Below are 23,910 nucleotides of genomic sequence, written 5' to 3'. Positions count from 1 at the left end.
GCCATTACACTATAAAACTCAATATTTTGCCATTACACTATAAAACTCAATATTTTGCCATTACATGAAAAAACTCACCATTCACCAAGAACTAAAGTATGTTCACACCAGTCTCTGCAAATAAAAATGTTCTACAAATAAATATATTAAAATTACATCCCAGCAATTGTGTTATCACACTCTAAAACTATAGTATCCTGTCATTGCTAAGAAACTGTCGAAATTATTGTTTCTACAATAGGCTACAGAAATGAATATATCTTAAAATGGCACTCCACAAATCGCCATTACACTGTAGAATGTAATATCTTGCCTCTATGCTATCCTTACCTATTTCACTATTAAACTTTTAATACTTATCCTAGCCTTGGGCAGTATTGGCAAGTACCCAAATCTATTTTGTATGGTGTACAAAATGGCTTAGCTGTAAAGTTAACATGATTTCGATTGGTAGGAATACACACTATACTGATTAGTACCATTAAAAATGTAACCTTGCTGCAGGCATTCAATCGACATACAGGCTGACATGAGTAACACTATTATTTTTTTATTCTGAATAAAAAGAAAATTTGAATTTAGGAATTTTCAGTTATCACAGACCATGGTATGAATTTGAAGACCAATGTCTATGTTCACATAAAAATTACAACACTTATTTAGAAATTAGGACCTTTTTCATTTTTAGTCATGAAAAAAGGAAAAACGTTATTATGTGAAAATACATACAAAATGTACATCAACTTGAACTGATGTATAATTTCTACTGTTATTGTTAGATAAGTTAATTTTGACCTAGTTTTTCTGTAAATTAGTTCAAATACAGAAAAAAAAAAAACATTTTACTTGAGCAAAAATGAATATACTTGAAATGTTTCAGAACTATTACTTGGCTGACAAGAAAATACATTTTCAAACTGAATTTAGAGTATATATTCACATTTGTGAGTTTTCATTCATTTTGAATTCACTCCTGAGTTTTCACACTCTGTGGTTTCGTTCCCCAGTTTTCACACACTTTGTGAATGTTCACACTCATTGAGAGTGGAGTCTTGTCTTGACAATTGCAGCTAATCAGTGTGATACAGTAGTATCAGAATTAATGTTTACACAACAACAATACCATTTGTTGTCCTAGTGGCACAGCTTGTCACTGTCTCTTTTAATTGAATTCTATATACATCACAGACCTAGCTTATCAAAACACACTTTTCACTTTCAATTATCTCCAATTGTAACAACTAGAATTTTCAGCTTTTCAATTCAGTTTACCATTTGTTACATAAAAAATGAAGCTTTAACTTTCAGCTTCATGGAATCTCTGTAATTTAAACAGCACTTACAAAATTGTTAACACTGTGCCCTGTCTGTATATTATCTTGTAGCTTTTTTTCAACACCACCATAATCCTATGTACATTCAAATAATATACTCAGATATTCAACAGTCAAATTTTTTAATGGAAATAGGTCATATATTATGTAACGTTAACAATTTCGAATTTCACTAGGAGTATATGTAGATTTGATTAATTCCCCATACCCTCACAAATGTCCTGATTGAGTTAATTATAGTTACAAAGAATTTTGTTTGTATTGTTATGTAAATAAAGCTGCCAAAAATTTAACCCACCCCACCCCAAGTCTAGCTTTGTAACATACATTGAGGGTAGACAATCTGTTTGAACAAATGAAAATGCTACTACTAGTCTGTAGTGTTTGATCTCTAAATGTTACTACTTGCACTAGACTATAGTGTTTGGTCTTAGTAAGGGAAACATGCCAAGTAGCAACTAGTGTATTGTCTTCCTACACCTACTTGCATGTGTATTTAGACTTTAAACTGAATATTATACACACTTACAGTAAGTCTTCATGCACTTAAGTAGTTCAAAATAACTAGAATAAACTTTGCACAAAGATCAACAGCTTCTGGTCTCCATAAAAATGATCACTTTCCATTTGAAAAAACAGATAAGCTTTCTGTAATGTAATTGAGGTGGGAAAATATTCAGAGAATGCGTGGTGGGGGGCATTTGAGGGGGTTTGAGCTCCTCCCAGTACATTTACCATGATTCACTCAATGGAATTAATATTTGGATCACATTACAATCTCAATATATTGTTACTTTTGTATGGACCATTTACTTATTGTTAATGTGTGTGGGGGTGGAGGGGGAACTCATAGTTTGTGAGAATGTGTGGGGGTGGAGGGGGAACTCATAGTTTGTGAGAATGTGTGGGGGTGGAGGGGGAACTCAGTTTGTGAGAATGTGTAGGAGGAGGGATTCAAAAGATTTGGAAACAGAAGCTAAAAGTTTAATGGAAAATGAATTGAATGTATCAAGTGGCCATACAGTATCATTGCCTTTATTATTGGTTGTTTTCATTCTATACTTAATATCAGTCAAGAGACCTGTTGTGGTCACTGCCAATGGTCAAGCCAGCACCATTCTGGCCAAAACACAACAGTATTGTCTCACTAGATAGCTACATTGCATTAGAGGCTAGCTTCATAGAGAGAAATCCCTCCACCTACATATACTTGGAATGAGGCTGTTAGAGTTACATGTACAATGTATGTTTGTAACAGACTACTATTTTGTATTATTCTAATCTATCATTTTGATCATGAATAACAAATATATATACCTAAGGGTTTCTTGTTGAACATAATATTTGAGAATTTAGTCATTTAGACCACAGATAAAAGCTTGTAAATGTACATATTTAGAATTTTGTAAATTCTACTTCTTGGTTTGAATGGTATGGTGTGAGTAATTCACACATGTAATGAAAAGCATGTAAATGTATATATTTAGAATTTTGTAAATTCAACTTCTTGGTTGAAATGGTATGGTGTGAGTTACACGTGTAATGTTGTTCAGCTACTAGGTTGATGTACATATTATGGGATAGAACATTCACACACACACACATAGTGTAATTGCTGTTCAGCTGTTGGTTGTTACAGTGACGAAAACATTGCCTGATATCAGAAAGATTTAATAAGATTTGGTAGTCACAAGTCAAAACAGATATCCTAAGAAACGACACTCTTGTGTAAATCCACAGTAAAGTGCATGAATTACCTCATAAAATACATGATCTTTTGGATTTCTATTTTTTCTCTGTATGATTAACAGAAAGACTAGTAGCTTTATTTCTTTCAAGTCTAGGAGCCCTTGACACAAAATGTTTAACTACTAAATGTATGTGTACCAGTTTCACAATTTCACTGAAATTTTGACCTATGACCCCAGTCTGAAGTATTGGTTCTCACACTGTTTACTCAAGGCAGGTAGGGATACTTGAAAACAATACAGGTGTTGTTGAAGACGTTAAAAAGTCTTTTATTATGTCCAATTTTAAAGTTGTCAGTTTGTTACCAGAGAGATTTTCAACTTCAAAAGCAAAGTAGCATTCTAAAAGTTAAAACAAGAATGATGTAATTATGTTATCTGTAACACTCCGGATAAAATTTAACAAAGAACTTCGATATGTTGAAAATTGAATAAAGACAAACTTGATAACACAAGTATGTTTTTGAGGTCGTGACATCAAGGTCATGACCCCTAAATAGTTGTCTGGGACGGAGATACACCTGACTAAGGCCCTACAAGGAAGAGATAGAGAAAGAATGACATCACTGCTAACATTTCAACAACCAACCTTTGTCAGCTAAACCGGTTCATTGTCTTTCTCACAGTCACAGAGGAATGTCTCTATACATCTGTTTATCAACTTGACATTACAACTTTTTATTAAGTAATAAATTCACAGGACATGTGGACTGGTAAAGTGTTTCTTATCAGACACCTGTTTGACTACAAAGTATATGATTCACCACATATTATTTGGACTTGAGTTATTTAAGACTTCATAAAGTACACCTACTCTATCAGTATTGATAGTTACACTAAACAAATGTATACACATATATGTCTAATGTCAACAGACAAGTAATATTTACCTTTCCCAGTCTAGGCTCTGTTCCAAGATAAACTTCCTTAATATTATAAATAGTTTACATTTCAGTGAACCGTAGGAAGGTCTGTCCACTTTGCAAAATGTAATGGAGTGTATCATACGATTATTATCTGAAAAAGACATGATTCCATCACACACACGTCAAATAAATGAAAGGGTACAACATGAAGTTTGACCAATGAGATCATTTCTCCCCTTCCTTCTTCTTTATTGAGAAATCTAGAAAACATGTGAGTTCAGGACAAAGCACAAGTATAATTGTAATTTTGGCCTACAAGGTCATCTATCTACCCCTTGATCACTTCCCCCCACTCCCATATCTCCCCTGGACTATTCTCCTACCCTTTGACGATCTCTTCAATCCACTCCCCTATCTCCCCCAGACTATTCTCCTACCCTTTCATGATCACTTCCCCCCACTCCCATATCTCCCCTGGACTATTCTCCTACCCTTTGACGATCTCTTCAATCCACTCCCCTATCTCCCCCAGACTATTCTCCTACCCTTTCATGATCACTTCCCCCACTCCCATATCTCCCCTGGACTATTCTCCTACCCTTTGGCAATCACTTCCCCCCACTCCCCTATCTCCCCTGGACTATTCTCCTACCCTTTGACGATCACTTTCCCCCCCCACTCCCCTGTCTCCCCCGGACTATTCTCTCTCTCTATTTTCAGCTTCACATTACTCAACCCCGCCCTTTTAATTACACCTTTTTTTTCCAAATTTATTTCTTCTGCCAAGTTGGCGATTTGCCAGAGAATCATGTCTTAGTAGACAATTGGTTTATAGCCTGTATTGAAAAGATAGTTAGCACATCAAATTATTGGGATGTATCTTTGGCAACTGTGTCTTTCACTGAAAACTCAACATGAACTTAAACATAAAAGTCTGTGACTACAGTTAATGTGCTTGAAATTGTGATCAGAGCAATGTAAGGATTTCCTCAGTGCCATCCTTAGGGTTTTTCACGAAATAAGTTTAACGAACGTAGGGAAAGAATTTCCTTGTGGCATAGTAATTTTTTTAACCACATTTTTACATAGAGTGGACAACAGTAAACACAGTGTACAAATGGAAAATGTGATCACTTTCGTGTATGAATCGCAAATTAGTCGCCAAGCAACCTATTTGCATTTTGATGTATGTACATGTTTGTGGAAACCAGTGAGTAGAAATTTTACTTTCTCACAAGAATATCAACAAAAATCATGTTACTTTGCAAACAAGATGTTAAAGTTTTGTTTTTTTATGGAAGACACTTCCCATTCAGCTAGTGTTGGTGTACTTGGAGTCTATGGAGTATTGTAAGCTATGTAAGCAAACTAGTAAACTAACAATTCTATACAATTTGTACTACCACTAACTACAAAAGAAGTCTAGTCCTGAAAGACATCTACCAGCTCAATAAAGTCACTGAATCAAACGCTTCATTTCATTTGCATATTTAACCAAACTTCTCGCTACATTACTTTTAAGAGCATGTGTTTGTGCAGTTTCCGGTTGTTGTCAGCTAGTACCGCGTCCAACAGAGACAAGACGCCCAATGTATCAGTTGAGAGTTTCCGTTGCTGTCAGTCGGAACAAAGATATATGCAGTACATGTACAGCTGTGAATAAAATAGCGGACGCAAAGTCAAAGGTCGCTGGCATTATCATTAAGAAGGTTATGCTCCATGAATGCAGGACATTGAGAAGACGTCAGCGTGTACATACATTTTATTTTTGTTCCTTTCTTGTCAGAGGATGTTTTATCATTTTAATTGAGTATCCATGTAATACATAGTAGTGTAATGCACTGTATATTATACCTCCATTACTGTAGTTCATAGATCACACTGGTTTTTGTGTATACTACTTACATCTACTCTAACTGAGAACCATAGATGGCATTGTGGTCTTCTCTCAATAAATGCAAAAGATAGTGTCTCAGGGGACAGCATATGGTTTCTATACAAACTACACATTGCTGTACAAACCTAGAGTCTTGGTGAATACAGTAAACGCTATCGTCCAACTTGTCCAGTCAAGGCTCAAACCTTGGATTCAAATTTAACTTCTTTGCATAATAATCAGATATAGCTAAGAGAACTATTTCAACTAGTTTTCTATTGATTTCCCATTGGGTTACCATCTTATGAAGTTGGTATGCATTTTATCTTTAATATTTTTTTGTAAAGTTGGTAGTCTAGATACATTTTGTACAAATGTTTAGTAGTCTTTGTATCCTGGACTACTGCTAATTTGGTAGTCTAAATACAATGTTTAGTAGCCTATGTGTTCTGGACTACTGCTAATTTGGTAGTCTAGATACAATGTTTAGTAGTCTATGTGTTCTGGACTACTGCTAATTTGGTAGTCTAGATACAATGTTTAGTAGTCTATGTGTTCTGGACTACTGCTAATTTGGTAGTCTAAATACAATGTTTAGTAGCCTATGTGCTCTGGACTACTGCTAATTTGGTAGTCTAGATACAATGTTTAGTAGTCTATGTGTCCTGGACTACTGCTAATTTGGTAGTCTAGATACAATGTTTAGTAGTCTATGTGTCCTGGACTACTGCTAATTTGGTAGTCTAGATACAACGTTTAGTAGTCTATGTGTCCTGGACTACTGCTAATTTGGTAGTCTAGATACAATGTTTAGTAGTCTATGTGTCCTGTACTACTGCTAATTTGGTAGTCTAGATACAATGTTTAGTAGTCTATGTGTCCTGTACTACTGCTAATTTGGTAGTGTAGATACAATGTTTAGTAGTCTATGTGCTCTGGACTGGACTACTGCTAATTTGGTAGTCTAGATACAATGTTTAGTAGTCTATGTGTCCTGGACTACTGCTAATTTGGTAGTCTAGATACAATGTTTAGTAGTCTATGTGTCCTGGACTACTGCTAATTTGGTAGTCTAGATACAACGTTTAGTAGTCTATGTGTCCTGTACTACTGCTAATTTGGTAGTCTAAAAATAATGTTTAGTAGTCTATGTGTCCTGTACTACTGCTAATTTGGTAGTCTAGATACAGTGTTTAGTAGTCTATGTGTCCTGTACTACTGCTAATTTGGTAGTCTAGATACAATGTTTAGTAGTCTATGTGTCCTGTACTACTGCTAATTTGGTAGTGTAGATACAATGTTTAGTAGTCTATGTGCTCTGGACTGGACTACTGCTAATTTGGTAGTCTAGATACAATGTTTAATAGTCTATGTGTCCTGGACTACTGCTAATTTGGTAGTCTAGATACAATGTTTAGTAGTCTATGTGCTCTGGACTGGACTACTGCTAATTTGGTAGTCTAGATACAAATGTTTAGTAGTCTTTGTATCCTGGACTACTGCTAATTTGGTAGTCTAGATACAATGTTCAGTAGCCTATGTGCTCTGGACTGGACTACTGCTAATTTGGTAGTCTAGATACAATGTTTAGTAGTCTATGTGTTCTGGACTACTGCTAATTTGGTAGTCTAGATACAATGTTTAGTAGTCTATGTGCACTGGACTACTGCTAATTTGGTAGTCTAGATACAATGTTTAGTAGTCTATGTGCACTGAACTACTGCTAATTTGGTAGTCTAGATACAATGTTTAGTAGTCTATGTGTTCTGGACTACTGCTAATTTGGTAGTCTAGATACAATGTTTAGTAGTCTATGTGTTCTGGACTACTGCTAATTTGGTAGTCTAGATACAATGTTTAGTAGTCTATGTGTCCTGAACTACTGCTAATTTGGTAGTCTAGATACAATGTTTAGTAGTCTATGTGTTCTGGACTACTGCTAATTTGGTAGTCTAGATACAATGTTTAGTAGTCTATGTGTTCTGAACTACTGCTAATTTGGTAGTCTAGATACAATGTTTAGTAGTCTATGTGTCCTGGACTACTGCTAATTTGGTAGTCTAGATACAATGTTTAGTAGTCTATGTGTCCTGAACTACTGCTAATTTGGTAGTCTAGATACAATGTTTAGTAGTCTATGTGTCCTGGACTACTGCTAATTTGGTAGTGTAGATACAATGTTCAGTAGCCTATGTGCTCTGGACTGGACTACTGCTAATTTGGTAGTCTAGATACAATGTTTAGTAGTCTATGTGTTCTGGACTACTGCTAATTTGGTAGTCTAGATACAATGTTTAGTAGTCTATGTGTCCTGAACTACTGCTAATTTGGTAGTCTAGATACAATGTTTAGTAGTCTATGTGTTCTGGACTACTGCTAATTTGGTAGTCTAGATACAATGTTTAGTAGTCTATGTGTTCTGAACTACTGCTAATTTGGTAGTCTAGATACAATGTTTAGTAGTCTATGTGTCCTGGACTACTGCTAATTTGGTAGTCTAGATACAATGTTTAGTAGTCTATGTGTCCTGAACTACTGCTAATTTGGTAGTCTAGATACAATGTTTAGTAGTCTATGTGTCCTGGACTACTGCTAATTTGGTAGTCTAGATACAATGTTTAGTAGTCTATGTGTCCTGAACTACTGCTAATTTGGTAGTCTAGATACAATGTTTAGTAGTCTATGTGTCCTGAACTACTGCTAATTTGGTAGTCTAGATACAATGTTTAGTAGTCTATGTGTCCTGAACTACTGCTAATTTGGTAGTCTAGATACAATGTTTAGTAGTCTATGTGTCCTGGACTACTGCTAATTTGGTAGTCTAGATACAATGTTTAGTAGTCTATGTGTCCTGGACTACTGCTAATTTGGTAGTCTAGATACAATGTTTAGTAGTCTATGTGTCCTGGACTACTGCTAATTTGGTAGTCTAGATACAATGTTTAGTAGTCTATGTGTCCTGGACTACTGCTAATTTGGTAGTCTAGATACAATGTTTAGTAGTCTATGTGTCCTGGACTACTGCTAATTTGGTAGTCTAGATACAATGTTCAGTAGCCTATGTGCTCTGGACTGGACTACTGCTAATTTGGTAGTCTAGATACAATGTTTAGTAGTCTATGTGTCCTGGACTACTGCTAATTTGGTAGTCTAGATACAATGTTTAGTAGTCTATGTACCATGGACTACTGCTAATTTGGTAGTCTAGATACAATGTTTAGTAATAATACCTAGTCCTGAAAACATATAGGAACATTTTACACTTTCCACTTAGAAATAAAAAATGATAGTCACTACTTTACCTTAACTTCTAACTTCCTTAAAAACTTTTTATGCAGAAATATAAAGTTTAGAAAAGTTGGGAAACTTTTCGTACAGAAATTAGAAGATAAATTAGGGTTTACTGTGGAGGGGAGGGCTATTTAGATGATGCATAGTATGCAATAAACTTACACCAAGTTTTATCAGAGAAGCAAATGGAGATATTTTGAAGTTACAAAAGACGAAAAGTTGCAATATGTAGAATAAAGTATCATTGTTCATGTAGGCACTCAACAGTTGAAATTTAGCACAGCTACACAATTGAGATTTCTAAAATCCATCAAAGTAAACAAAACAACAAATAAACACACCAAATCACAAATGTAAACATGTTTAGATAGAATGGGTACCATATGATGCACTGTGTAAAATAGACAGACATGTTACACAAAAAACAATATATGTACCGTACCTACAGTGTGTATTGATATAAGGTTTTACAAGACAATGTATTGAGACAGGTGTGTTGACAGTCAGTATTTACAGTGTGTTTGTATAACAGTAGCAAGAAATAACACATGTAGAATATCAAAAACAGAAATAATGAATTTGAACTGTCTTAAGAAATAAAAGTTGAAGTAAAATACTCAGATATGGACACAAAAATTTGAACTTTTTAGGATTCAATGTGATAATTGAGTACTTCCAAATTAAACAAATCTAGAATTTAAACTAAATATCCAGATTACATAGAAGTTTATTCAACTGTTTTTAATTGGATGGGATGGGTGGTCTTTTTTGTCCTTATTATTTATATAACTCAGGTAGTCTTAATTCATTTGAATGTCTACACTACTGGCTAGGAAAACCAGCAATTTAACAGATCAAAACTTAGCATTTAAAGTAATATTCTGTTGTATGGATCAAGGTATTGGTATAAGTTCTCATATGGGGTATATCAAGGTATTGGTATAAGTCCTCATATGGGGTATATCAAGGTATTGGTATAAGTCCTCATATGGGGTATATCAAGGTATTGGTATAAGTCCTCATATGGGGTATATCAAGGTATTGGTATAAGTCCTCATATGGGGTATATCAAGGTATTGGTATAAGTTCTCATATGGGGTATATCAAGGTATTGGTAAAAGTCCTCATATGGGGTATATCAAGGTATTGGTATAAGTCCTCATATGGGGTATATCAAGGTATTGGTATAAGTCCTCATATGGGGTATATCAAGGTATTGGTGTAAGTTTTGGGGTTTTACTGTACAGGTCATTGACAAGTATTTCCAGCACCTGTATGTATTCATACATACATCTGGCTTGCGGCCTTTCCTTGTATTTTCAAGTTCGTGTCCGAAACAATAGCTGCATGTTGTTGCTCGGCAGTGTAGCATTACAACTTCAATTCAAACGCAGAGTTTCCAGTACCTCTGTATGATTGCTAAACTAGCACGCTACATTGTATCAACAAACTACCATGCCGCACACATACAAAAGAACGCCTTGTTACCGTAGATACCACTATCTGATTTCTGTTTGCCCAAGATACAAATTTGCTGCAGGACTACTTCTAACATATCAGACAATCACCTCAAATCACCTCTAAGTTACTTGGATATTTTCCAAAAGTCTAATTAAATTTTGCAAATTATACCCCAGACAGAAATATAGCATATGTTTTTGTAAGCCAAAGGCAGAGACTGTGATATGTAAACATTGTCTGCAATTCATGCATTCTTGATACACACAGGTTAACTTCTGAAGTACTACTACTAGTAGTTCTTATAAGAAGGTAGCACAGATTGAAATTCTCAGTTCCCTTGCTGACATTTCATTATGGAATCATTATGGTGATGCCAAATTAGGTTGCTAGGCAACTTGTCTACTGAATTTTGACACATAACTGATGGAAAGCCAGCTTACATAAAATTATTTGAATATTGGGTTCCTTGTTTCAACTTTACATTACCCACAGTTAGCTTGAAAAATTGTTTGAATTTTTGTAAATAATTTGGCTTTGCTAGCCATTTTGATTTATCTATAATTCTAGTAGTTATTGAATAATTCATTCACTGATCTCTTCTAATTGGTTCAAATGTTGGTTACAAATAGTTTACCTGTTGTTATGTTAGTCTGATGGTATATCGTGTCAAAGGTCAAAGTGAACACAGAATGCAAAGAGACCAGTACATTGACAAGATTGGAGAAATGAGATTGGGGAAAATGTACAACTATGGATGGATACATGTGATTTGTCTGAAAGTCTAACCTTTGACCCTGCACCATTGTAAAATTTTATGGGAAAGAATTTTGGAGTGTGTTTTCAGGGTTTAGTTTTCAACAGGTGTGTTAGCATTGAGGCATAGTATTGTAGAAGTGTTAGACTTTGTAGGAATATCACTGCCAGAACCAAGTGGCATCTTGAATCGCCATCCAGGGTCGTTGTAGAAATGTCACAGCCAGAACCAAGTGGAACACAAGCATCTTGAGTCTCCATCTAGGGTAGCATAACTAATAACAGTTCCAGAAAGAGTGGAATGGTTACAGTTAGCAGAAAGTCCTTTTTAGTCAGGATCACTGTACAGTGCTGTAACAGTCAGCTTAAGTCACCTTTCATCACTGTACAGTGCTGAAAGTCAACTTAAATCAACTGTAGCGGTCAATAATGAGGTGACATTTTAGGTGCTGCATGAAAAAACAGCATTTGGAGGTCTTAGAGAACTTTTTTGTCAAGTTCAATTTAATTTGAACCATTAAAAAGCATGTTCATTGTAAAAGTCCCTCACTTAGTACCTTTTGCTACTGGAAAACCCCTAACCAGTGATAGTAGAGGTAGATGTATAAGTCCCTCACTTTGAAGAAAGCTTTAACAACTTCATTTGCACAAAGATTTTGTCAAGCCATTCTGACTTACCATAATTTCTCACTAACTTTTCCCAAGGTACTTCAAAGGATATTATAAAATGATAATAATCTTTATTCATCCAACTAAATTCAGAAATTTGTTAAATGGTTGCCATAAGAGCAGCATGTGCCCTAGTGTCGAAGGAGCAGGAGGAAACCACAGTACCCAGGAAAACATGCATTGTTCGACAGGGTCAAACTGAGCATCACCCTTCTTACATATAGCCCTGGTTAAATTTTAATTAAACCTAGCTGACGCTTGGCAGGTTCAAACCCAGGCTGCACAAGAAAGAGGCATAAGAGCCAACCGCTTGGCCACCGACAACCCAAATGTATCAACAAGTTTTGTTCTCATAGAATCCATTGTCTTGTCAATCTTGGATTGAAAGAAAGTCAACAATTTCAACAAGTTGGTATTATATATTGAAAAGTTTTAAAATCTTTACCCCCATCAAGGATTTATGCCAGAGTCTGTATGGTTCATGGAACAACAAAACTAATGACCCCATTAAAGCGAACTGAATCAGAGATAGAAATGATAAAACTCTGTAAATACATTTGTTGGTAGTGTATATCATTAAATAATGTAAGGTTACTTTATAATGTAAGTATAAACAATAGTTTAATTACTTAAACAGAGCCAACATTAACTCAAACATAAAATGTCTAGCAAACTGTAACACTATCTTTTTGTCTGCTAGTCAGTATAGACCCCTTGTCCAATGGTCAAGTAACAAATAAAAACAAACATACATTACAGATTAACAGTTGTGTTGATGGAGATAGCAGTGGAGTTGAACCAAGGGTCTCCACTGTGGTGCCAGTCGTGTTGATATTAGATTCCTATATAGAAGTACATTCTATAAGATATACCGGCTACTTTGATGTAGTTATGGGTAAATATAATGCTGATAGATTTTATCTATCGTGACCTACAAGTTACAAACTAATTTGTATTCTTAGAGGAGTGTGTGTGATCTTTTCAAAGTTGCCTTGATTGAAAAGTGTGTGTGTGTGTGTGTGGGGGGGGGGGGGGGGGGGGCAACTGCAGACAAATCTGTGATTAAAGGCCAGGGTTTTAATCCCAGGTTCTCATTTTAGTTTTAATTTATGCAGGAACCATAAGGATTACATTGGGGCACTCATTTGTTCAGGACCAATTTTTATGATAGCTCCTACCAGACAAGTGTTTTTCACACCAAAATTTTAATCAGCACTGGGCCTAACATACTATGCTTACATGTCATTATAAGCTGAGATATACATGTAGCTGAAAACCCCCAGTTTACATGTCATTATAAGCTCAGCTGAAAACCCCAGCTGTTAGCATATCACATAGGGTAAAGTCCTTCACATAGCAACCTCTATCCTAGCAGGTACCGTTCAATACAGCTAGGTTGACTAAGTTACAATCATAGTTCAAATCTTGACCAAGGACTTGGGAAACTAATGACAGCAACACATCTTAAACTTGCAGATTCCAAGCTGGCCACACTATTGAATCATATGTACTACTATATACCTCTGGGTAAACCAAACCAAGCTGGCCACACTATTAAATCATGTACACTACTATATACCTCTGGGTAGACCAAACCAAGCTGGCCACACCATTAAATCATGTACACTACTATATACCTCTGGGTAAACCAAACCAGTGTGTCCTCTATTCTTTTGTTGTGGGTCAAAGTGATAAAATTGGGAGTCATATGTTATGTAATATTATTCCCTCTGGATTCTGGAATCAGTTTCTATGTGTTGGTTTTCTTTGAAGTAATTTGTTATTGATTTTGTTTTGTTATTTTACCTGAAATTATTACAGTGGCAATTATGTGGTTTCATAAAATCTATTGTTTGGTTAATACCCATTGGATAAACCCATCATTATGGAGAATCGATTTGTAGTATTTAATGGTTCAGTAGGCAAGACGTATCATATTAACAGGTTAGTGTTATGACATAGACTAATGCAATGTTTCTCTTAGCCCTCCATTAATTCTTCTGTATATTTTGTCATCCATCAAGGTAAGCAACATGTAAACCAACCATCCATCCATCCATCTGTCCATCTATTCATTTATTGATCAATTATTCCATCCATTCACCCCTTTATTTATTCATAAACATATTCAGCCATCCCTCCATAATAATGTAGTCACCCATCCATCCACCTACCCATTCATTCATTCATTCATCCATCCATCCCATTATCTTTCCCTCCTTCCATCCATCCATCCATCCCATTATCTTTCCCTCCCTTCATCCATCGATCGATCCAGTCCCTCCATAAATTCCATCAATTTACATGTCAGTGTACCTTAGAATCTGTCTGTCAGTCAGTCTCAGTCTGTCAGTCAGTCAGTCAGATGCAGATATTGGGTTAGTTCTATCAGTCTAACTTTGAGACTCACTGTAAACGTGACGCTGTACACATGACACACTGTAAACGTGACGCTCTGTACACATGACACACTGAAAATGTGACACGTTGAAAACCAAATGACACTGAAAATGTGACACGTTGAAAACCTAATGACACTGTAAATGTGTACAGTAGGTATCCTTGATACGATAATCTTTGTTTTGAAGACACAAAACTGGTCCCATATGACTACACTAAATACTAAAATAGGACACTTTAGTCTTTACACTCACTAGATGTACATCGAATAAAATGACAGTGTGACAGCTGTACTCATTGAAAAACTTTATGAGTGGCCTCCACTATGAGGAAAATAATGGTTTCATATAAAATAACAAATGTTAATGTTCAACAATATTACCATCATAAACTTTTGATCTTTGCGCCAGTCATTCAAATCATGTAAAATATTCCTAAGGTCAACGCATCCCGTGAGCTTCTTAAATGTTTAAGATGTACATTTCATGTATGGTAGGTTCTTCCATACATACATGTACATTACAATGTAAGGTCAATATACATCCTATGGTAGGTTCTTCCATACAAACATGTACATTACAATGTAAGGTCAATATACATCCTATGGTAGGTTCTTCCATACATACATGTACATTACAATGTAAGGTCAATATACATCCTATGGTAGGTTCTTCCATACATACATGTACATTGCAATGTAAGGTCAATATACATCCTATGGTAGGTTCTTCCATACATACATGTACATTACAATGTAAGGTCAATATACATCCTATGGTAGGTTCTTCCATACATACATGTACGTTGCAATGTAAGGTCAATATACATCCTATGGTAGGTTCTTCCATACATACATGTACATTACAATGTAAGGTCAATATACATCCTATGGTAGGTTCTTCCATACATACATGTACGTTGCAATGTAAGGTCAATATACATCCTATGGTAGGTTCTTCCATACATACATGTACATTGCAATGTAAGGTCAATATACATCCTATGGTAGGTTCTTCCATACATACATGTACATTGCAATGTAAGGTCAATATACATCCTATGTATTTCAAAATGTGCTTTCATAACAACTAATATGCGTAATAGATTTTTGCCAAGTCACAGTAGCGATTGGGTCTTCAAAAAGTTTAAAAAACGGTAGGATGGCAATTTTCAGAAAGTTTTAACGAGGTGATTGGTTGATGGTTTATCTGGTCATAACTGGAAACACATATAAATGTAATTGAATATTGGGCTTGTCTGTGTTCCTGTCAGCCAAACTATGTTTGTAATTGACAGCTGTCAACCAAGTAACAGGAATCAACTAGGTGTATATATGATCTTCATTTTGAAGTACTTCCACCCACCCATGCACCTCCTAAAACACCCCCACCCCCTCCAATTATGTGACACCTTGGATTTGCTTGCCCAGTCATCTGTTGGATTTTGTGTCTTGTTTGCACTTTCTCCTTGCCTTGTTGACAATGTAGGCAGCACATTTGGTTGGCCTAGAATAACAACTATTGTAGGTAAAGGTACAAAAAAACAACATTTCTAAACATCTGGAAAGAATTTTCTATTTTGTTGGATATTGAAAATGAACATCTGTAGAACACCTAATTGTACCAATATTAAGGTCAAGGTAAACACTGGCCCCTTGGGATGAGGACATTGCCCGACAAAGTCAGTTATACCTTCTACTTGAAACTTAATAAGTTGATATTTCAAGTTGTGTAAGGTGTCTTTGTAATATAGGTGTTGATATAACATAGCAGTGAAGGTTGGTGAACTCTAAGTAGAATAGACAACAATTGCAGACCAGGTGTGAATGTACGTACATAGTGTTTGATACCGTTTACACTATAGACATACTGTGGGTCAACTTTAAAGTTTGTGTACGACCGATCGTTGACTGCCGGTGTAATAATACAGGTTCGTGTATTGTGTTGTGGCTTTCACTGCCAACAACAAACATATCAATGAAATAATAGTTACTTCAGAAAGAAGTTGAAAATACAGGATGAAAATGTTCTGATAATCAGAATTTATCTGACGTGATGTAGATGATTATGAGGTCAATGTAATAACAGGATTCTGATGTGAAAATGATTGTTTAGAAAACAACAACAGTGCATTGACATACATATATATGTACAAACCTTTCTGTAGGAAATCACATGATACAAAATTTCTGTTTACGCTGTTCTAAATAATGAAACTTCTTGTTATATGTTGTTAGGGAACAATAGCACATGAACAATATTGTTGTAGAAAATTGCCTGCTACAAAACTTTCTGTTTTCGTTGTTCTAAAATAACATAAACTTCCTGTTCAAAGTGTAAGAAATGATAAAGCAGTGACTGTACACATAAGAATTACTGTAGAAAATCACCTGCTACAAACTTTCTGTTTTTGCTATTCAGACATAAGATAAGGTTTAGTGAACGATAGTATATTGACATGTGATACATATACATATACCGGTATATAAACAGAATACATAGCAGTAGAAAAGTGTGTAACAAGAAATTCTGATTTTAAGTTTTCTCTGCCGTTATAAAAACAGCTATGAAGACTTGGTTATTACAGTCAACAATTATAATATGAAGGTGTAAACAAAGTGTAAAGGTAACTGCACAGAAGTGTCAAGTTCTAATTTATTCAAATGAACTTACTGAAGTCTTTCATTGATGTGTACATGTAACATTGAGATGTGTTTGTTCCACATTACAGTGTGGTTTAATGAAAGACAATATTTGCTAGGCTTTGTCGGCTTTTAGTGTTAGCAGTCTTTAAGAAACCTGAAATGTAAAATAAGAATTCCATACATAGTGTAAACAAAATGTGTTTACTAGAACTTGGAGCTGGACTAGATTTTATTACTTGCCTTCTACTTGTGTATGGTCTGGATGGAAATCTTCCCATGCATTCTTATACCCAGTGCAGACCATGAGAAGGTTTTAGAATGGGTTCAATCAATTCTTATACCCAGTGCAGACCATGGGAAGGTTTTAGAATGGGTTCAATCAATTCTTATACCCAGTGCATACCATGAGAAGGTTTTAGAATGGGTTCAATCAATTCTTATACCCAGTGCATACCATGAGAAGGTTTTAGAATGGGTTCAATCAATTCTTATACCCAGTGCAGATCATGGGAAGGTTTTAGAATGGGTTCAATCAATTCTTATACCCAGTGCATACCATGAGAAGGTTTTAGAATGGGTTCAATCAATTCTTATACCCAGTGCAGATCATGGGAAGGTTTTAGAATGGGTTCAATCAATTCTTATACCCAGTGCAGACCATGAGAAGGTTTTAGAATGGGTTCAATCAATTCTTATACCCAGTGCAGACCATGAGAAGGTTTTAGAATGGGTTCAATCAATTCTTATACCCAGTGCATACCATGAGAAGCTTTTAGAATGGGTTCAATCAATTCTTATACCCAGTGCAGACCATGAGAAGGTTTTAGAATGGGTTCAATCAATTCTTATACCCAGTGCATACCATGAGAAGGTTTTAGAATGGGTTCAATCAATTCTTATACCCAGTGCAGACCATGAGAAGCTTTTAGAATGGGTTCAATCAATTCTTATACCCAGTGCATACCATGAGAAGCTTTTAGAATGGGTTCAATCAATTCTTATACCCAGTGCAGACCATGAGAAGCTTTTAGAATGGGTTCAATCAATTCTTATACCCAGTGCATACCATGAGAAGGTTTTAGAATGGGTTCAATCAATTCTTATACCCAGTGCAGACCATGAGAAGGTTTTAGAATGGGTTCAATCAATTCTTATACCCAGTGCAGACCATGAGAAGGTTTTAGAATGGGTTCAATCAATTCTTATACCCAGTGCATACCATGAGAAGGTTTTAGAATGGGTTCAATCAATTCTTATACCCAGTGCATACCATGAGAAGGTTTTAGAATGGGTTCAATCAAACCTGGCACAAACATTAGTAATATACTGACCATGAAGAAGTTTTAGTTTTTTGTTTCCGTAGCACCTCATAGCAGTTTGTTGGGTATTCTACTACACATTTTTACCCTAAACTTGGCCAAGGGGAGGTTGTTTGGTGTTACTATATGCCAGTTATTTACACATTTTTCTAATATCCACTGAAACCTATTTCAAACCTGACACAAAGGTGATAACGTATGTCACCCAAATCTCTTGATTATAGTATTTTTCAAATCATAGAATTTGGATAAATAAACATTCAATAAATTTTGAAGTGGTTTATGATTTTCTTAAAATGATTGCCAGTAATTTCTTTAAAAGCCAATGATTTACTTTCATTTTATTAGTAGAATGGATTACATGTAATTCATTATTTTGTTGTGTCAGACCAACTTTTTTTTATACCCACAAAAGACAATTGTTTTTTATACCTAAATTTTAATCATTATTGGCCCTTGCACTTTGAAATAATCTCCTGTCTCACTTGCCCCTTTAAATCTGAAACCGATCAGGATGGCCTAGGGTCTTCTACAACACCAGTACATGTTCTCATAACTCAGTGGTTTTGAAATAATTGATTTTTAAACCACAAAATAAAGTCTGAGTAATTGTTCCATTGCTTTAATAAAGACAGGAAGTAGTCATTAAAATGAAATAAATGTCACATTTGCTGCCAAAAAAAAAAAACAAGAAAAAACCCCTGCATTGGTCTATAATAGGGTAGTTTATACGAAGTGTCTAGTCACAATGATTTAGTAGATGTGGTGAGAAAAAAACAAAAGAGAACAAAAGAGAAGTACTATCCATTTATAAAGTAAGAGTATTTTATCAGACTCAGAGGAATATTTATATTGCCTGTGTGTGGACAGTGTCAGTAACTAACTGGTATACTAATAACATACAATATATTATAATCTGAGATACAATGTAACAGTAACAGTGACTGCTTACATCCTGTTAGATAATAAAAGACAAAAAACTTGAACAAAACTTTTGTTTATTAAACTTGTGTGATGCTAAACTATTGAAATGTTTCCATTGTATGTTGTTATATATTTATGACATGCAAATTCTTGAAACATATGTTATTTCGAATCATAGATTTAAGACATTGTTGTTGAACTTTTGCTAACATTATACTTTGAGATAAAGGTCCTTGCAGGATTTGTGAATGAATGAATGAACGAATGAACGAACAAACATTTTACATTTTAGGACAGACTTCTTTTAATAGTTGGCCAATTGACATGTATAATTTGTATTATGCCAATAGTAGAAAGACAAGGATTCAGTGGATTGATGAGGTGTAAACAAACAAACAAACAAACAAAACCACAGACAGGCAATCAATCATGTACAATGAACAGTGATACATAGTGAACCATACAGTAGTAAAATACTTTATTATAGTAAAAGTGTTATATTCAACACCATGTATTGTATGGCATGGAGACCACAAGGAGATGAGAGCAAGGTGATCGGTGAATGACAGCCTTTATAACTGGGTTGAACAGCTAGTGAACAGCTGCCTTTATCCCAATGTGATTGGTAAACAGCAACATGAACAGTGAACAGCAGCCTTCATGGAAAAACACTATCCGTTATACGGCAGTCTTCATGGAAAACTCAATTGGTGAACGACAGCCTTCAATCCCGTATTACTGACTTCACCGGTGAACGACAGCCTTCAATATGAAATGATTGATGAAGAGCAACTTTTACGGCAATGTGATCAGTGAACAACAGCCTTCATGGACTAACCATGAAGGATTCACTTTTAATTAAGTTGTCACCACACTTATCTTAGGGAGTGGAGTTAGCCTGTCGTGTCAAAGAATAGAAAGTTTAGTACTATAGGTTCTTATCCTGTAACCCTTTAACTTAGTGAAATATACTGTCATTCCACAGACCACGTGTAAAAGACCGACCTTTCAGAACATCTCCCAGTACTTGTCAATATAAATGTACTTAAACTGTTCCATTATATCAATTGTGAAATACCAAATATTTTGTAACACTGATGTGTACACAAGGTTAGAACAAGAAATGTGTTGTCTTTCTACACACCATGTGGAAAACACTTCTCAGCGCTGAGTTTCCAAATACACATCTTATAAATTGTATACTCTTATATCAGCTTTGATATTTGAAATACCCAGTATATTTTAACTCTAATATAGATTAATATTATATCAGACAAGTTTAGAATTTCTTCCAAGTCACATACACTTGGAATATGTAACATCATTCTGCAGATCACATGGAAGAATTGCTGTGTACGGTATTATAAGTGTGTCATATGCATCAATTACTATTATTGTCAAATAAATGTTTTGCCCTACTAAGGGTGTGGTTAATACATGTTGTTATTTTCAGACATGGTGTTACAAAATTTTTCAATTTCCCTACAGCCCCATATTCTTGAACTGAAAACAGAATTTTTCTATTGGAAGTACATGTATGTGTGTTATTAAAATACTGTTTGTAAATCTACCATCCTTGAAACCATGCATAATCAGTGGTAGCCTGAGTGGACTACCAGCTGTAAATGATGGCCCTATGACAAGAATTAGTAGTCTTTGGACACAGGACTACTGTTAATTTCAAGCCCTGGGTTGTTATCAGTATAATTGCACTGTAGTGAAAATACCACTAGTATACATGTATAACAGTGCAAAGAATCACTGAGATAGTATGTAATAATTATATGTTGTTGTTTTTATATATTTCAGGTATTTTAACATTAACATCAAGTCCACTGAGTAACAACTCTTCAGCTAGAAGTAGTAGTACAGGTAGTGACTACAGTAACAGAAGTAAAGGCTTGGGTCGTAAATGTGAAATTAAAACCAATGGTAGTCTAGATGTCGCCAAACATCTTGAACAGAATTTACTGGCAACATGTGTGGGAAGTATTGCTGAATTAGGTATGTAGATACAATAAAAGTATCACAGGAGTATTTTAGATATTGGATGATAGTGTTTGGACAAAGGGTTTTTGAATTTTGCTAAGTAAATAAAGTTCAAGAATTACTTCTGACTGCACTAGCTAACATAGGGCTAGTTCAGTGCAAATACTACCAGCCTAATAACCAGGCGGGCTCTCACAATTAACTCACCAGTATGTGTTAGCAACTGGAAGAGTTAATACCTGTACTAGTCTTAGGTTAACATCAGACTAGCTCAGTGCTAACACTAGGCTGGAACTAGCACCTCACCAGTATGTGTTAGCAAGAGTTAATATCTGTACTAGTCCTATGTTAACATCAGACTAGCTCAGTGCTAACAGTAACACTAGGCTGACACTAACACCTCACCAGTATATATTAGCAACTGGAAGGGTTAACGTCTATTGCACAAAATCTATGTTCACACCAAGTTAGCATCGGTCTAGCTGAGTGTTAACACTGGACTGGCTATATCACCTTGTGAATTAGTGACTGGAAGGGTTAATGCCTGCACAAACCCTATGTTAACACCAGACAATATTGCTATGTATGATATATTTTGAAACTAATGGCAGTGTTTATACACACTTAAAATGGTTGTTATGGTTTTCATCTGGATCATGTCCTACAGTATCGTTAATTTGAGGTTCAAAGTTATGTCAGACCTTCTCATTAATATGATTTAAGTGTATGATGTCATTTATCAATTTATATGATGTCATTTATCAATTTATATGATGTAGCCGTCCATAATGATTGCTCCAATGGTTAAACATATAGTCAGCATTCTTGTTAAGAATAGTGAGCAGGTAAAAACTCTACCAGAGTTCCTGTGTCATAGTTCACCAGGGTTCTCTACCTGTGTGTTATGTTAAAGCCAGTAGGTAAACTCTACCAGAGTTCCTGTGTCATAGTTCACCAGGGTTCTCTACCTGTGTGTTTGTTAAAGCCAGTAGGTAAAAACTCGACCAGAGTTCCTGAGTTATAGTTCACCAGGGTTCTCTACCTGTGTGTTATGTTAAAGCCAGTAGGTAAATTCTACCAGAGTTCCTGTGTCATAGTTCACCAGGTTTCTCTACCTGTGTGTTATGTGAAGGCCAGTAGGTAAAGTTCCTCATGTATTTTATTGCCAGGGATTCTCCATCAAAGTCATAGTACAAAGTAATGATCAAAATTTTCCAAGTGTTATGAGATTTACCATCTGTTACTACAGGTGATTCTTAAACCATAGAACACCATCTGTTACTACAGGTGATTCTTAAACCATAGAACACCATCTGTTACTACAGGTGATTCTTAAACCATAGAACACCATCTGTTACTACAGGTGATTCTTAAACCATAGAACACCATCTGTTACTACAGGTGATTCTTAAACCATAGAACACCATCTGTTACTACAGGTGATTCTTAAACCATAGAACACCATCTGTTACTACAGGTGATTCTTAAACCATAGAACACCATCTGTTACTACAGGTGATTCTTAAACCATAGTTTGCCATCTATTACTACAGGTGATTCTTAAACCATAGAACACCATCTGTTACTGCAGGTGATTCTTAAACCATAGAACACCATCTGTTACTACAGGTGATTCTTAAACCATAGAACACCATCTGTTACTGCAGGTGATTCTTAAACCTTAGAACACCATCTGTTACTGCAGGTGATTCTTAAACCATAGAACACCATCTGTTACTACAGGTGATTCTTAAACCATAGAACACCATCTGTTACTGCAGGTGATTCTTAAACCTTAGAACACCATCTGTTACTGCAGGTGATTCTTAAACCATAGAACACTGATTGTTTACCAAATAATACAAGGATTATGATCATCACCCCATTTTGCAACAATCAAGAATAATATATTCAAAATTTGTCTGTTTTGACCCAAAACTGTTTGGAATTTATTCAGAATGTTGGGTTAATGATGTCAGAATGTAGGGCCTAGGTTATTCTTAAAGATAGTGACTCCTTTATCTACAATAGTTAAATAGCATAGAAGACCTAGCTTTAATAGTGTCTATCCGTAATACAACCATTTTGTGTTCACATACATTTGATTAAGTTTAAAGGGTTTATATCACATAGTTATTCATGGACTTTTGTTTTTTATACATCAGTACACAAATTTGATAACAATTTGAACATACATTTTTAGAAAAACTAAAAGTTAAATGAACCATTATGATAGCAATTTGAACGTGTATTTTTAGAAAAAAAAACAGAAGTTAAAATAAATGGACCAAGTATCCATTCAAGTTAAAAAATGTAGCTATCTATACTAGATAGTATAGTGTAAACAACTATAGAGAACTCAGTGACTAGCAATGAAGTGGTAACAGAATGCCCTCCCCCCATCACGTATCCATTGCAGTGTGTGTTTAGCCGTACATGGTAGTTCACGGTGTCAAGACCCACAGCAGAGAACTCAATTAATATCACATTCTCCAACAGTACCCTATTTCTGAAAAGTGATTTCATCTGGACCTGGGGGAAAAATACCTCCAACATTGATAACAGAGGTAGAATGCACCTCAGAAGTGTATACATGTAATCTAGAAAACCCACACTTATTCTCAGTTCAAATCAAG

General features: G+C 35.3%; 1 protein-coding gene across 1 annotated transcript in view; it reads left to right on the top strand.

Annotated features, from left to right (window-relative positions):
* LOC144448407 (ankyrin repeat- and BTB/POZ domain-containing protein 3-like) overlaps nt 1–23,910 on the top strand; it is a 43,304-nt gene that overhangs the window by 2,571 nt on the left and 16,823 nt on the right. The window contains exon 2 of the mRNA XM_078138641.1: nt 21,095–21,289. The gene's annotated coding sequence lies outside the window, so the exon portion shown is untranslated. The remainder of the gene's footprint in view (nt 1–21,094; nt 21,290–23,910) is intronic.

Source organism: Glandiceps talaboti, chromosome 17 (genome assembly GCF_964340395.1).
Source record: "Glandiceps talaboti chromosome 17, keGlaTala1.1, whole genome shotgun sequence".
Classification (NCBI taxonomy): Eukaryota; Metazoa; Hemichordata; class Enteropneusta; family Spengelidae; genus Glandiceps; species Glandiceps talaboti.
Note: the sequence above shows the minus strand (reverse complement) of the source record. Positions and strands in the feature narration are given on the sequence as shown.